This window comes from Rhinolophus hipposideros (assembly GCF_964194185.1).
Source record: "Rhinolophus hipposideros genome assembly, chromosome: 21".
NCBI lineage: Eukaryota > Metazoa > Chordata > Mammalia > Chiroptera > Rhinolophidae > Rhinolophus > Rhinolophus hipposideros.
The window spans coordinates 26,891,136-26,908,707 of NC_138067.1; the positions used below are offsets into that span (position 1 = coordinate 26,891,136).

General features: G+C 38.0%; 1 protein-coding gene across 1 annotated transcript in view; it reads right to left on the minus strand.

The window, feature by feature from the left end:
• CDYL2 (chromodomain Y like 2) overlaps positions 1-17,572 on the minus strand; it is a 171,288-nt gene that overhangs the window by 58,714 nt on the left and 95,002 nt on the right. The gene's annotated exons all lie outside the window — the stretch shown is intronic.

A 17,572-nucleotide genomic window follows, 5' to 3' on the forward strand; every position in this document is an offset into this window, starting at 1 on the left:
CACCATTCTTACTCCCATTTGATAGACAAAAAGACTGAAGGTGGGGCTATTTGCCTACCACGCAGGACAAAGAGGTGGGGGGAGAGATCTGACCCCGAATCTGTGTGGTTCTAAAGCCATGTACTACTGTCTCCATACCTTCAAATGTAGGAAAATCTCCCCCGTCTTCAAGTAATCCCATGGAAAAACACACTTAGGAAAATGCCAGTCCTAATGCTAAGAACAGTATATTTAGGTGAAAGGTATGGGAGGGCTCATTTATTCTTCTTTCACTTTGCTATAGATTTCAATCTTTTTCTTATTAAAAAAAGAAAATGACAGAAAATTCCAATGTTCTACCAAAAACAGCAACATTTCAATGAAAAAGTAAATAATTATATTCAAAAGTTTATTACATTTCAATGTCAAAACAACATACTTTTCTAGAATGGAATTTTTACCTAATGAAATTAAGTTATAACTGAGGAATATACCCTTAAAACATATAAAAGGAAAAAAATAATATGAGAAAGGAGAAGTGGGTACAGTTATAGCTGATAATTGTTGAAAATGGGTAATGGGTGTATGGAGATTCATTATATGACTTTTTATGTTTACATGTTTGAATTTTTATATGTTTAAAATTTCCCATAATAAAAAGTAAGGAAATTTTGAAAATTACAATTGTCTCCCACGACAGAGGCTATACAAAATAATTAAATGACATTCACTGCTTTGCATTTAATAACTATGTAAATAGCCAAGCCATACTGCCTCTTTATAATATAATGATTCTTTATAGACAATTTGTTTCCTTAATTGATTTATCTCAAATCAAATTGGCCTATTTCTGTTAAAATTTCTTTCCTTATAAAATGTTCTGTGAACATCTGTTTTAGATTTATCACATAATTTTTAGATGTATCATACAAACTCTGTTAACAGTTTCAAAAGGTAAAATCATACCAAACTAATCCAGCTTCCAGTGTCTGGGTCAAGGAATGGGACTAGCTGAGTATTCATTTGTGATAATGCTTCAGAAATTCAAGAGTATTTCTGGAAGAGCGTGTGGCTTTGCACATTTGAAAGATCCTGAAGGAGGGAACTCTCCATGGGTTTACAGAGGAGGGAAAGTGAACAAGCAACCTGGTCCTGCCTGCAACAGCAGAATTCCCAAGAATACTAACCTAGGAGAGTCAGAAGCAAATCCAGATATTTTGGGGGGGGAACTAAGGAATCTGTGTTGGCATGGAGGTCTCCAGCTTCAGAAAGCATATGCTTGGCTCCGAGGATGAAGAAACTTTTTCCCCAGGATGAAGCAGAAAACCAGGCTGGACAAACAGCAAACAGAATGGATAGGTGCGTGTGTGGGTGGGTGGATGGAGAGAAAATAGTTGTTTGAGTGGATGGATGAACAGATGACTAGATAGAGGGATGGATGGCTGGATGGCTGGATGGATGGATGGATGGATGGATGGATGGATGGATGGATGGATGGATGCATGGATGGATGCATGGATGATGGATGGATGGATGGTGGATGGATGGATGGATGGATGGATGGATGATGGATGGATGGATGGATGGATGGATGGATGGATGGATGATGGATGGATGGATGGATGGATGGATGGATGATGGATGGATGGATGATGGATGGATGGATGGATGGATGGATGGATGATGGATGGATGGATGATGGATGGATGGATGGATGGATGGATGATGGATGGATGATGGATGGATGGATGAATGGATAGTTGGTGGATAGATGAACAGATGGGAGGATAGTGGGATCAGCAGATGTATGGAAGGATGGATAAAGGGACAGATGACTAGATGGATAGGTGATGGGTAGAGAGGTAAGTTCTGGAATGGATGAATGGATGGATGGATGGCACTCACTCATCAAAATGAGCTTAGCATAGTGTTTAAGAAAACAGGCTATGGAGCAAGACTATCTGGTTTAAATCTCCTGCTAAGCCTTTTATCATGTGTTTTCGAGCAAGTTACTAAACCTCTTTGGGCCTCAGATGACTCATCTAACAAGAAGGAAATAACAGCATGTACCTCATAGGGTGGTTGTGGAGAATACACAAATAAACAGTTCTGCATTCCATAGTAAAAGGTCACTTAATCTTGCAAATCCTCCATTGAATACAAACCTTAGTGGTATCTAAAGACAGAATGTTTCCCTACCTTGCAGAATATCACCCCCAAGGAGAATAATCAATTCCTCCCTGGGAAGACGGAAGAGTCCACTACTTCGATAAGTCCTTCCAAGTGTGGGATATGGCTACGCAGGGCAGGGCTGCTTGAGAAGCCTGGGGAGGTCAGAAAGGCTACACAATGTCTACGCCCCTGTTTGGAGCCACCCAGTGTGGGGTCTTGGTTTTACCCTCCTAATTCCTAGAGGACTGAATCACAGGGCCACAAATGGCTTTATGGGGGACAGAAAGGCCACTGCTTCTACCTCTGGTCCCATCCACAAATCTACTGGGTAGCTTGACAGCCATTTCTATTTAAATTAACCCAATACTAATAATGAACAGTTAATCCATTGACAGGATTCTCTGTCATAGCCTGATGTGCAGGGGAAAAACTGTTGGCTCTGCCACTTTCTATCCACATGACCCTGGGCATGTCGCCCAATCTCTCTGGCTCTCAGTGTCCCCATCTGTAAATTAGAAATAGTAATAGTAGTAGTAGTAGCAATAAAAATAGTAATCATAATAATCATAATAATAGCAGCAGCTACCTGCAAGGCTGTTGAAAGAACTGAAAGAAATAAGACCCAGGGAAAGTAAAGTGTCTTTAACATCACAAAGCACTATATGGAGATGAGTGGAATTGCTCTAATACGTAGGAAACTTCAGTTGACAAAAGTGCTTTTACATACATTATTTCCTCCACAGGTTAAACATTTAGAAGAAAAATGGGTTTTCTCTGGGTTAGATAAACAGTTGCTTTTTCTGAAAGACCAAAATACCCACAGGAGCTCAGAGGAAAGCTGACTCCCAAAGACCCATCGTACTTTGAATGTGCCATCTCCTGGGACCTAATCTCCTCCTTCACATCCCTGTCTACGTTTTCTGACCCTCTTCTTCTCAGAAGCATCTCAAACAGAACCAGAATTCTAATTTGTTTTGTTGATAACAAAAAGCCCACGCTATTCAGGGCTTGATCTTGAGTAAGATCGCAACATTCTCTGTCTGTGAAATCCTTTCTTTCCCTTCAGCTCCCCAAACCTCCTCCACTACCTCCTAACTCCTCACACAATGCTGAACACAGAGACGCAGGCCTCCAACTGCCGGCAGCTCTGCTCCCTACCTGAGCAGGCCCCTACAACGCCTGAAGCTCATTCCTTCCGAATGGAGACAATCATCAATTCCCTTCCCTGGTCCATGGACGTACTACCACATGGATGATATTTAAACGTCATGTGCTCACATATACCTACCAGCTTCTTTTTTCAAAGATAAGCAATCTGAGACCCTGAACTATTCTTTCGAATTCAACCAAATCGTTAATTAACATTTACTCTCTGTGATCCCAGCTAATAGGAGATGCCATCCTAACTGCAGGTGGGGGCAGGAAAATTCTGATGTAATTATTCGCAGTGCCACGATGACAATTGGATGGCTGTCTCATGAGGGATAATAATGATGACAATCACCATTATTGGTACACGAGAAGTTCCAGCAACTGTGCTGAGCACTTACAAGGTGCTAAATTTCACCTTCGCACCCAGGCTTTTATCGGGAGTTATTATTCTAACCCCATTTGACAGGTGAGGAAATTGAGGCTTGGAGAAGGTAGGTAACTTTCCCTGGATCATACAGTCAGTAGGTGGTTGGCCAAGATTGGAACCCTAGTTCATCTGACTCCTCAGCCTGAGTTCTCAGCCACCCAGCCACATCTCACCAGTGGGAAACCACCAGGCGAGTGGGGAACACACTCCTTAAATGAGGGAGTACAAAGTAACATGTAGTAACAAAGGATGGAAAGTGCGCTGATGGGGACGAGAAAGGTGCTGTGGGAAAGAATGGTATTGGGGACCGGGCTTCTTCAGATGGGATGGGCAGGAAGGTTCCTCCAAGAAAGAGCAATTGAAGCTGAGACCACACTGGGCCTTCAGAGGTGGACAACATGTGGACCCGTGAGAGGCCTTACCAAGCAGAGAGAGGTCAGCCCCCACCTTCCTCCTCAGCTTTTCAGTGGCAGGCTAACCAAATCACACCACCACCTGACATTTATTCAGCAATGATTGTCACCACAGTTATGTGTGATCCCTATATGTGAACTATATATTACATATACTAACTCGTGTAATCTTCAAAATACCCCAACGAGGTGGGTAATTTTCTTTGTTTCTATAGGATAAAATGGTGGCACCCAGAAGCTAAGGGCCTTAACCAAGGTTCCGCCTGTGACAAGCAGCAGAGAGCTAAGACTTGGTCCAACGTGTCTTGGCTCCAGACCCCATGCTGTCACTAACTACACTATATCTACCTCCCACTTTTATCAAGTGGGCCCCACCTGACTGAGGCTGACAGTGAATCTGCCACTTCAGGCGCTTGCCCTCAATTCCTGCCAAGGTCACAGAAAATCTACAGCCCCTTCCCATGGCTTAGGAGTAGCCTCCTAAGCGTGACTCTCCTGGGGTCCCCTCACATGCCATGAGGCCTCCCTCCCCTTCTGCTCCAATTCTCCACTGGCTCAAATAGAAACAGACAAATCATCAATCATATTCCCTACCCCAGCTTTCCACCAAGTAGAAAATAGCATATAGAATTATAATAACTCAGGGACCCAGGATTACCCATCAAAGATTTTCCAGACGCTTGAAGGAATGCCCCCATACCGCATGGTGTTGGGTTGAGAAACTCTGGGTTACATGTCTTAACCTCTGAAAGCAAAGATCAAGGCCAAGAAATAATAAAGACGTCCATTCCTGTTGCCTGCCCATACATACACCACAGCAGCCATCCTAGATACTGTCTTATTCCAGACCTCAAGACACAAATCCATAAGGATCTCTATTTCTGCACCCTTCCAACATCCTGGGACAACTCCCTTGGGGGTGGAAAGGCACAGCGACCCCATGTTACAACTGGGGTATGAGGATGATTTCTAGGAGCAACTAGGTGTGGGCTGTTTCAGGTCTAGAAGACTGACTACTTCGGATCATCTAGTCAGAGAAGGCAGTACGAACAGGTGTTGTGTCCTGCTCAGTCCAGCAAAACTTCACTAGGGAAACAGACCAAGAAATTCAGCTCAGAGCCATGTAATTCCATCTAGCCGTCCGAGGAGTGTCTGAAGGGGGAGCTCAGTAGCATCCAAGCGATGAGGGGACAGAGGAATTAATTCCCAAGCCCACTCGACTCAAAAACACAAAACCAGAAAGACCTCTCTCTTTGACCAAGAACACACAGACAAAAACTGGTAACAGTAACACCATCACAGGGCATATTTATAAAAACTTCTGAAGCGTATCAGAGCATGGTCCTAACAAAAATTCTCAATAACACCTACGAAAAGTACCTCTGCACATTTATTGATAGCACTTGTGTAGTTTTTTGCACAGACTGCAGAAAATATGACCCATTTTTAAGAGAGAGGAAAAACAGATAAGTAATGAAATGAAACCAACAGGTTGAGAAGGACTCTGAAATGAAAGAAGACTCATTTACATAAAAAAAAGATGTAAGGAAACCAAAGTAACAATGCAAGCAAAGAAATAAAATTCCCATTGGATCCAGGAAAGGACAGACTCAACCTGAAGAAAATCAAATCAGTGATGTAGACAATGTACTTGAAAAGCCCTCAAGAATGCAGAAGAAAAGGACACAGAGGTTTTTAAAGAAAACACAAAAGAAAATGAGAATAGATATCCAAGAGAGTTGACAGAGACCCAACCAATTTAAGTCTGGCAGAGGGGAAAAATCAAAATGGGACAAGAACACTAATAATACATTAGAGAAGATCTCTATATCTTGAGTCTGAAGGTGAAAAAAAAAAAAGATCTCAGTGATGAGGGAAACAGAGGTTGAACATAAATAAACTTTATTTTTGTTCTTGCAAAACTTCTTAATTTCAAAAAATTTAACTCCCCACCCTCACACTGGAATCCTCCCCCATCCAAAATGATAGGGAAAATATCAGGCAGACTTCGGAGAACATTAAATGCCAGATCACAAGTTGAAAAATAAATATAGTAAATTTAATTCAAAAAACCAGTCAAGTGGACTTTCAGATGAGAAGGAAGGAGGAAGACATTTCCTGTGTTAGGGGACAAAAATATAAATCACCCATTTAAAAAATGAGCCTGGAGGATCTTGTCATGCCAGAAAATAAGAAAGCGTTCTAAAAAAGTAAATAAATAAACCTCGAATGAGAGGAGCTGAACGAAAGAGCTCCCAATGGCCAAAGCTGGAACCATTTGAATAACAAAATAAATAGTGATAGTACTACATTAATAGCCCAAAGAATAAGATAAATACCCATGAGTTCATCTGATGTAAATAAATGAATGAATTATCAGAAGTTGGCTTGCAGGCCAAATCTGGCCTGATGTCTTTTTTTAAAAATAAGGATTTATTGGGACACACCCATGCCCATCCATGTATGTTTTATTATCTGTGGCAGTTTCACACTACAAGAGGAGAGTCAATCATGTGACAGAGACTGTATGACCCAGAAAGCCCAAAATTTGCTCTCTGGCCCATTATAGAAAAAGTTTGCTAACTTTGGAATAAATAAACAAATGGGGAGAATGGCAAATCGTCTTTATGGAAGAACTCCAAATAATAAATGTAAAAAAAATAAGGGAAATAGAAAAATCACCATTAGAACGCCACAGTAATAATGGCTACAGGTAAGGGCCACAGGAGAATGCTAAAATCAGTGGGTAAAAGTTTAAAGAGAAACAGGATATTTGCATAGCCTCACAGTATCTCCCGTGACATATTTGTTAACCACCATGATAGTTTTCACAAACCCCGCCAAGTGGTTCCCCTCCCTTTAAGAGGTAGAACTTAACTTCTCTCCCCGAGTGACTTAATGACTCCTTTCTAACAAAAACAGTATGCAATAATTTAGTGGTTACCAGAGGGTAAGGGGGTGGGTGATGAGGGTAAGGGGGATCAAATATATGGTGATGGAAGGAGAACTGACTCTGGGTGGTGAACACACAATGGGATTTATAGACGATGTAATACAGAATTGTACACCGGAAATCTATGTAAATTTACTAACAATTGTCACCCCAATAAATTTAATAAAAAAAAACAGTATGCAAAAGGGAAAATAGTAACTGTACAGTGGAGAAACCTGGCAAACACCAGTGATCAAGGTTACATCACCTGTGATAAATCATGTTGGTGTCATGTATACTGTTATGATTCACTGAGAAGGGCACTTCACCTCAATGATATAATCACCCAAATCCATAACCTCATGAGAAAACATTAGACAAACCCAAATTGAGGGACAGTCTACAAAACATTTGACCAGTACTCTTTCTTTACCTTTACTGAATTTATTAGGGTGACATTGGTTCGTACAATTATATAGGTTTCAAGTGTACAATTCTGTAACACATCATCTATATATTGCACTGTATGTTCACTACAGTCAATTCTCCTTCCATCACCATATATTTGACCCCCTTTATCCTTTTCTACCATCCCTTCTCCCCCCTTACCCTCTGGTAACCACTAAACTATTGTCTGTGTCTATGAGTTTTGTTTGTCTTTTTCATTTATTTATTTCAGTTTTATATGCCACAATAAACAGCACAGAAGAAAGCATAGATACTAAACTTATGGACATTGGGTTTAGAGGATTTTATGAATTTGCCCTCAAAGCCAAGGGAAGTAAAAGCAAAAATAAATGAATGGGATTATATCAAACTAAAAAGCTTTTGCACCGCAAAAAAAAACCATCAACAAAACAAAGAGGCAACCAACCGAATGGGAAAAGGTATTTGCAAACAACACCTCTGATAAGGGTCTAATATGCAAAATATATAAAGAACTTGTACAACTCAACAACAATAAACAAACAAACAATCCAATTAAAAAATGGGCATGGGACCTGAACAGATATTTCTCCCAAGAAGACAAACAAACAGCCAACAGATATATGAAAAAATGTTCAACTGCACTTGCTATTAGGGAAATGCAAATCAAAACCACAGTGAGATACCACCACTCACCTGTTAGAGTGGCTATTATCAACAAGACAAGTAATAACAAGTTTGAAGAGGCTGTGGAGAAAAAGAAAACCTCATACATTGCTGATGGGAATGTAAATTGACACAGTCACTGTGGAAAACAGCATGGAGGTTCCTTAAAAAATTAAGAATAGAATTACCATATGACCCAGCAATTCTGTTTCTGGGTATCTACTCCAAAAATCTGAAAACACTTATCTGTAAAGATATATGTACCCCTATGTTCATTGCAGCATTATTCACGATGGCTAAGACATGGAAACAACCTACGTGTCCTTCTAAAGATGACTGGATAAACAAGATGTGGTACATATACTCATATACAACGGAATATCACTCAGCCATAAGAAAAGATGAAATACTGCCATTTGTGACAACATGGATGGATTTTGAGATTATCGTGCTAAGCAAAATAAGTCAAGCAGAAAAAGTCAAGAACCATATGAGTTCACATGACCAGTACTCTTGAAAAGTTTCAACGTCATGAAATGTAAGGAAACAAGATACTGCTTTAGACTGGAGGTGACTAAAGAAAAATAATAATTAAATGCAATGTGGTATGCTGGACTGGATCCTGAAACAGAAAAGGATATTCATGGAAATACTGGTGATATCCTAATAAAGTCTGTAGTTTAGTTCACAATGCAGCACCAATGTTAATTTCTTCATTGTAATAAATGGTATAAGATGGAAACAATCGTGAAAACTGGTTAAGGGATATATGGGAACTTTGTGTACTATATAACTTTTCTGAAAATCCATAATCATTTCAAAAGTGTTTTAAAAAGTACAATTGTGGATTGTACTAAAACTTTTTTTTAAAGCATCTGAATAATAGTAACAACAATCATAAAACTAACAAATGTAAGTACTAAATATATACTTATTCGCTTAGTAATAAGAGTTAAAAGAATGAGCAAACAAATATCCAGACAGGATCAAATTTTGTGAAGAATATCAAAGTAAAATTGAGGAGCAAAATGCATTAAATCAGAAAGAAAGATTTTATTAATTAAAAGTACTCACTAAATACATAATAGTCATGAACTTTTCAGCAACAAATAACAGATCAAAAAATAACTTTAAAAAATTCAGCAGAACATTGAGAGAAGCAATTTGAACTGAAGATTTAAACTCAGTACTTTCAGACTGAGACAGATCAAGCAGATAGAAAATACGGATATAAAGAATCTGAAATATATAAATATGATGATTAATCTGGTAAATATTGCACGTATCTGCATCAGAAATCAATTAAAAGTGATGAAAGAAAAAATTCTCAATAAACAACTTGATATCTCGCAAAAATATATTTTAAAACTGAAAAAGGAAGAATTCCTCAGACAAACACTAAGGAAATTAATCTCCAGCAGACCTACTTTACACACAATGTTAAAGGAAGTTCTTCAGACAGAAGGAACATGATTCCAGACAGAAACTTGGATCTACACAAAGAAATAAACAGCACCGAAGTTGGGATAAATGAAGGTAAAAGTAAACTCTTTTTTTCTTACCTTTAATTGCCCTAAAGTTAAATAACTCTTTTTACTTACCTTTAATTGCTCTAAAGTTAAATGACTATCTTAAGTAAAAAGAGCAGGAATGTACTGTGTGTTTTTAACATATGTCAAAGTATTATGCATGACAACAATAGGACAAAGGCAGAAGGGAAATGAGACTACACTGTTGTAAGGTTGCTAAATTAGTAAAAACAGTAGAAGTTATATGAAGGTAAACTGAGTAAGGATATGTAATGTAAACTTAAGGACAATTACTTTTAAAAATAAACAAGAGATAAATAATGGCAGAGATAAAAAAAGAATCACGAGAAATGCTGAACTTTTTTGAAAATTTTAACTAAAAGGAAGGTAGGAAAATGAAACAACAAAAAAAAACACCGATGGAGCAAATAGAAAACAGCTAGCAAGATGAAATAGTTTAATACAATTATATAAATAATTACATTAATGTAAATGACAAACATCAAACTAAGAGACTAACACTGTCAAACTGGATAAAAAAGAAATACTCCACTATGTGTTGTTTCTAAGTAATCTACTTTTAATATCTAAAGACATAGGTTACAAGCAAAATAATGGGAAAATAAACTGTGAAATAATAATAAAAAGAAATCTTAAGTGGTTGTATTAGTATCAAAGTGGGGCTTAAAACAAAGACTATTACTAAAGACAAACAGGAACATCACATAACAATAAAAGAGTCAGTTCTCTAAGAATATATAACAATACAAAAATGTGTATGCACTTAACAACAGATATATGAACAACAAATATATGAAGCAAAAACTGAGTGAACTGAAGAAAAAAGAATTAGACATATACACAGTTATAGTTGAAGATGTCAACATTACTCTCAGTAATAAAACAAGAAAATATAAAATCAATAAGGATATAAAAAAACCTTAAAAATACTATGAATCAAATTGACTTCACATAAAAACAGCCGAACATACATTCCTTTCAAGGGCACATGGTACGCTTATCATACTCTGGGCCATAAAACAAACCTCAAAAATTCAATCATACAAACTATATTTTCTGACCATAAAAAAATTAAACCAAAAATGAACAAAAATATATCTGGAAATCTCACCCCTAATATTTGGACAGTAAACCACATACTTCTAAATTAACCCATGGATCAAACAAAAAAGTCTCAAGGGGAATTTAAAAATATCTTTCTTTTTTAAATGTTTTAAAAAATTAAATTTATTGGGGTGACAATGGCTAGTAAAATTACATAGGTTTCAAGTGTGTAATTCTGTAATGCATAAGCTATATATCACATGTGTGCTCACTACCCAGAGTCAGTTCTCCTTCCATCACCATATACTTGCCCCCCTTTGCCTTCTTCTATCACCTTTCCTCCCCCCTTACCCTCTGGTAACCACTAAACTGTTGTCTGTGTCAATGAGTTTTTGTTTCTTTATTTGTATGTCTTATTCCTTTGCTGCTCTCAGTTTTATATCCCACATATGAATGAAGTCATATCTTTTTGACTTTTTGTCGACTTTTCCTGTCTGACTTATTTCGCCTACCATAATAATCTCAAGATCCATCCATGTGGTCAAAACTGGCAGTATTTCATCTTTTCTTATGGCAGAGTAGTATACCATTGTGTATACGTACCACATTTTCTTTATCCAATCATTTACCTATCACCCAAAAAAGACACTTTTTAAATTACAGCTGACATATAATATTAGTTTCAGGAATACAACATAATGATCAGACATTTATTTAACTTATGAAGTGATCACCCTAGTAAGTCTAGGACCCACCTGACACCATACATAGTTATTAAAATACTATTGACTATATTCCCTGTGCTGTACTTTACATCCCCATAACTGATTTGATAACTGGCAATTTGTCTTAAACTAAATGAAAATGAAATGAATACAACATATCAAAATTTGTGGAAGGGAGGTAAAACTGCTCACAAGGAAATGTATAGCATTATATGCTTATATAAGAAGAAAGGTGTAAAACAAATAATCTAAGCTAACACCTTAAGAAACTAGAAAGAAGAGCAAATTAAACTCAGAGCTGGCAGAAGGAAGAAAATAATAATAAAGACAGGAACAGATATAAATGAAATTAAAAACAGTAAAATTATATAAATTATCAATAAAGTCAAAAGCTGGTTCATTGAAAGAATTATAAAATTGATAAACCTCTAGCCAGGCTAAGCATAAAAAAGAGATAACACAAATTACCTATAATAGGAATGAAAGAGTGGCTACCCCAGAGTCCCACAGATATACATTTAGGTCTATGACTTAGGTTGCCATAAATTGGGGGTGGGGGGGAGACAAATAGGTAGCACACAGGATTTTTAGGGTAGTAAAACTGCTTTGTACATTATATTGATGGATACATATCATTGTACATGTGTTCAAACCCATAGAATGTACAACACCAAGAATGAACCCTAATGTAAACTATGGACTTTGGGTGATAATGATGTGTCCATGTAGGTTCATCAATAATAATAATAATAAAAATAAAATAATAATAATAATAATAATTAGACAAATGACAGACTGATGAAACAGTGACATTTATAACAAAACGTTAATATACAGACTATATAAAAAATTTTGACATCAATAAAAAAGAAAAAAAATGACAAAATGGCCAAAGAACCAGAATTAAAAATTCAAAGAAGTAAAAAGAGACATAACATAAAAGGTGGGCTCAAGCTCATCACTAATTACGAAAAGTGAAAAAACCAGAGAAAGGCAGGCAAACATAAGGTTGATATTATATGTTGGCCAGTATGTAAGGAAATGAATGGCCACACATGCCCTTGGTCAGAGTGTAAACCAGTATACCCATAAGGGAGTGTAATTTAACAGATACCTATAAAAATTTTAAATGAACAGATAACAGATATCTTTTAAAAATTTCAATGTACACACACACACACACACACACACACACACACACACACACAGACATACACACAGTATTTAGAGTCACATCATACTAGGGCAGGCCAAGAGACAATGAGCAGAAGAAATGTATGTCCCCTCTGAACAAAAACATTTAATTTCCTGCTCTCTCTCTTCCATGCTAATAACCAGGGAAGCCATGAGTTACTTTTGATTCAGCAACAGAACAGTTAAGCCTCCATCATCAACCAGGGCCCGAGGGACTGGGTGGAACCGAATCCCCCACCTACCCATGTAGCATAAGTGAGAAATATACCTTTGTTATATTAAACAACTTGGAATAAAACTGTACAAACTCTTGACCTAGCAATTTGGTTTCTGGGTATCCATCCTGTCTGCACAACTGTTCCTTGTGGAAAAAATAAATAAAGGTATATTGCAGGTAATCAAAAATGGTTAAAAAAATTAAAATAGAGCTACATGCCTTTATATAATATGAGCCTATTTATATTAAAATATGCACATGCAAATGAATAAAGGTCTAGAATAATTCACTATTCATTGTCTATAACTAATTTTTAACAATGGTTGGCTGTCAGGCAGGCAGTGGGATGAGGAAGAGGCACTTAGGTCTTTCATTTTTATTCAATATTCTTCTGTATTGTTGACCTTTTCTCAATGCAGCTATTTATATAGTGTCTGTGCCATTTTCAAATCAATAAAAATATTTTTTAAATTAATGCATTTCCAATTCAACTTAAACGACCACTTAGGAGATATAATGGGAAAACTGAGCACATTCCAAAAAGCAACCAAAAAGATTAAATAGCAAAGGTTAACTTGAAAAAGAAATATTGAAAAACTATAAGAAGAAAAACCACAAAATTCTACTGAGGTATTTTAAAGGGCTCAAATAAATGGAGCTATATGTGCAATGTTTCTGGATGGGATGTCTTAATATATTAAAGATGCCAGATTGCAACAAACTGATCAATAAAAATAATGCAGTTACAATCAAAATCCCAATGGATCAATTTTTAGAACTTCACGAAATGATTCTCATATACCTCTGGGAGAATTAAAAATAATCCAAGGATTTTTAGAAAGAAGAAGAATGAGGAGGCACTTCCACAATTACATAATAAAACAATATAAAGCCACAATCACTGTGAGTGCAGTATTGGGGCAGGAAAAAAAAATCAACTGGAAAATAGGGAAAGCTTAGAAATATCCCCTTGTATATTAAGAAACAAAATTTGTAAAAAAAAAAAAAAAAAAAGAAAAAAGAAAAATCAAATAGCATGAAAAATCAGTGCCAAATGGAAGAATTCTTAGATAAGTGGCACTGCACTGGGACAATGAAATAGGAATGGGGTGGGAAAGAGATCCTCACTTCACAATAGAGGAACCAGAGTTTTGGGTTTGTTTTAAAAATTAATTCCAGGTGGTTCCAAAAGTCAGAAAGCTGAAATACACACACACACACACACACACACACTCACACACACACACACACACCACAAAACTAGGAAAACCCAGAAGAAAACAAGAGAACAGAGGAAAGTAGCCATCTGATTTTTAGTTGAAAGATATCCTATACTTAAAAAGAATACTTTTTAAATTTTATTAAATTTATTGTGGTGACACTGGTTAATAAGATTATATAGGTTTCAAGTGTACATCATCTGTATAATACATTGTGTGTTCACTACCCAAAGTAAAGTCTCCTTCTGTCACCATATATTTGACGCTCTTTCCCGTTTTCTACCTCCCCTACTCCCCGCTTTCCCTCTGGTAACCACCATACTATTGTCTGTGTCTATGAGTTTTTGTCTTCTTTGTTCATTTGTTGCTTTCTATTTTATATCCCATATATGAGTGAGTTCATATCATGTTAAGAAAAAAAAGTCAGATTAAAAAAAGCAAAAAAAGTCAGATGAAAAAAGCAAAACAGAATACTTTTTCACTAAGAAAAAATGCATATAAAAATAGAAACAAAATCAAATGGCACATAGTAAAATGGAAAAACTCAAGACGCATGTCAGACAAAAGCTTAAATAATTAACATGAAAATCTCAGGAACAGCATTAAGAAAAATACATAAATGAGCAAAGGACATGAAGAAACTACTCACAGATGGAATATACAAATGGCCATTAAATATGTAAAAACACTCTATCTCATGCGTGAGTAAAAAATGTAAACAAGAATGAGGTTCTGGCTTTTATCCACTAAGTTGACAGAGGTATTTTTAAAAATCAATAATGCTCCCTGCTGACAAGGGGATGGTGAGATGGACGCTGTTGATGAACCTTTGTGAAGTGGCACAATTTTCAGAAGGGACTTTTACCACACGTATTAAGAGCCTTAAACTGTCCATACACTTCACTTTGACCTAGTAACGTCTCCTCAAGGGCTCCAAAAACTTGGCCAGGCATCATCATGCATGTTTACTGCAGCATTGCATGGGAAAAGGCTAAATCCCAAATCTCTAACAAACAGGTTAAAAGCAAAAATGCATGCTCTAAAAATTGTATCTACAAATAGGTTTTAATGGTGTGGAAAGTGATGAAATATAAAATGAAAGAATGATTTTCATAGTTTCAAGGGATTGTTCCAGTAGTAGCTCTCAATAAAGCACATCTTTTTGCACCCATGTCCTTTTGCAATGCAACTTTGCCTCTCTTCCCATCAAGGGGTGGAGGGTATTTTCCAATTCTTGAATCTGGACTACCCTTGTGACTTGTTTTAACCAACAGAATGTGGTAAAAGTCACTTCATTCAACTCCAAATGCTAAATAAGCCCTAAGTGACTCTCGCCGTTGTGGTTCACTGTCCTGAGACCACCATATAAAGAAGCTGGTCTAGGCTACCAGAAGATGAGAGAACATGAAGTATCCAGCCACCTAGCATGCCGGAAAGGTGAGGCCCTCTTGGATCTTCCATTCCAGCTACATAAGTGAGCCCAAGTGAGACCAACAGAGTAGCACCCAGACCACATATTGAATCATGAGAAATAATAAACTGTTGTCATTTTCGACCATAAGTCTATAATTGATACACTATAAAATTTTATTATAGAATTAGCTCAATCATGTAGAATACACACACACACACACACACACACACACACACACACACACACACACACCCCTGGGCAAAGAGAGGAAGAAATGATAATAGGAATACTATTTCCAGGGAGTAGGATTAGAGTTAAATATCTTCTTTATACTCTTATAGTAGTAGTTACAAAGTTTCCTTTTATTCATAGAAAAATATATGTATGTAATATTATGTTTTAAAAATTAATTTATCTCCCCAAATATACTGTGAACTCCTTAATAGTAGAGATTGTGTCTTTCACCTGTGAACCCCAAGGTTTGTCACACAGTAAGTACACAATAAATATTTGATAAATGAAAGAGCCTGGAGAGCTTTAGCCTTGTTACCTCCCCAGATTCAGGACTGGGCGGCAGCTCCCATTCTCCTCATTGCTCCGTGGATTGCCCCTAATGGCCCCTGGACCAGACTGAGTGCTCATGGGTCAATGGCCACTCATCCAATTTGTGCTATGGCAGTTCTCCTGGTCACCCTGTGCTGGTTCAGGCCATAGGGCCTTCCTGTCAGGCCCTCTAGGAACTGTTCTATGAGTAATCACCCTGCATCATCCCCTGGCTCAAGAAGAGGGAGGAGTGACCAGCCCTTCTCCCAGAACTAGAACCTTGCAGCCAGTCTCCTCCATTCCTGGTTCCTGGCTTGGGCTTCCCTGAGTCCTGCCTCCCTGATGGGGACTCCCCCATTCCCCTCTCAGACCTCTGTTTCCGGAATCCCCCTGGCCTTGCCTACCTTGCATAATAAGACTCACCTGTGGAACCAACATGTTGGAATCAAACCTTGTGTTCAGGTAAGCAGAGAGGCCCACTCCCACCTTTTTCCCAGCTCACACTGCGTGCTCACTGTCATGCCTCATACTCAATTCCAAAGCTCACACTGGGTGATGCTTTGAACTACTAAAGATGGCAGATATGTGCACGTGGTCAGGGGACTGGGCAGTGAAAACTCAAATACCTGAGTTGAACAAAATGTTTGTCCTAGGGATCAATGAAATGCATCAGGGGGCATTCTCTGAATATTCACCAACTTCCTTCTTTCCTTTCTTACCCTTCTCTCATCCAAACGAGACATCACTTGTCAATCACAGCACCTGCCCTAATCAGTCCACACTGACCCAAGATGCTCAGCGTCGGACTGAATACACAGAAGAACTTGGTAAATTATTTTTTTCAACATAACACTCTACACAGCCACAGCTACTCGCTCAGAGCTGATATGAAAGATGGAACTCAGTAATTCATTCAACAAATACTTATTGAGGGCTTACCACATGCTAAACACTGTGGTAGACACCCGAGGCGCAACGGTGAGTAACAACATGTGTGGTCCTTACTCTCATGGAGCATCAAGTCTGTGGGGTGAGGCAGATACCAACCAATAATGTCACCAATCGATCAATAATGACCAACTGAGACAAGTGCACTAAACAAAAGGCATGATGCTCACTGGCCGCGGACCTGGTGTTGGCAGTCAGGAAAGACTCCCCTAAAGAAGTGACACTGTCGCTGAGAATGGGAGGAAGAGTTATCATTCGCTGAAAGAGGGAGGTGGGGAGCACAAGGGGAGAGCAGTCTAGTCAGAGGGAACAGAATGTGCAAAGGCTCTGAGCCAGAAAGGAGTATGGCCTACCTGAGGACTAGAGAGACAGGCAGTGTGGCTGAGTGAGGAGAGGGAGGGCAGCAGGTTGCGAGATGAGACTGAGAGGTAGGCAGGAGACAGACCCTGCCAGGTCCTTGAGGGCATGTTAAGAACTCCCACTTCATTGTTATCCTAAGAGTTAGAGAAGCCACTCAAGGGTGTAGCAGATAAAGGAGCTGAGGAAGGTG